Raw genomic sequence first — 447 nt, 5'->3', positions numbered from 1 at the left:
TATAATTACTGCGCTCTCCAATTCCCTCTAGTGGGAAGAGGAAGTGATACAAAATGTGAAATATGTCATTCCAGCACTGTATCAGGTATATGCCAAGTCACTCCTGCATGCGATGTCTAACTTTGACAGAAATGAATTGACACGTCAGAAGACGTCCTGCCAGCCCCCCCAAGTTGCGTGAAGGTGCGAGGGCCCGTTCATCGCTGCTTGCAGCTTTAATTATTATTATTATTTCTCCAAATGAATTGCTTTTTTGGGAGGCTTAACATACCTGAAAACTCATGAAACTTTGCACACATCTCAGAACTGGTGAAAAATTTGATATTTTAAGGGTCTCGTGCGTGGGTTCCAAAAAATGGCTCAGTAGCGCCCCCTACAAAATTCGATGAAACAGCCCCTGAAGATAGTCTAACCTACATGTATGAAACTTGGCAGGTGTATGTAACA

The sequence above is a fragment of the Epinephelus moara genome, chromosome 18 (assembly GCF_006386435.1).
Source record: "Epinephelus moara isolate mb chromosome 18, YSFRI_EMoa_1.0, whole genome shotgun sequence".
NCBI classification, from domain to species: Eukaryota; Metazoa; Chordata; class Actinopteri; order Perciformes; family Serranidae; genus Epinephelus; species Epinephelus moara.
This window is presented reverse-complemented; position numbering follows the sequence as displayed.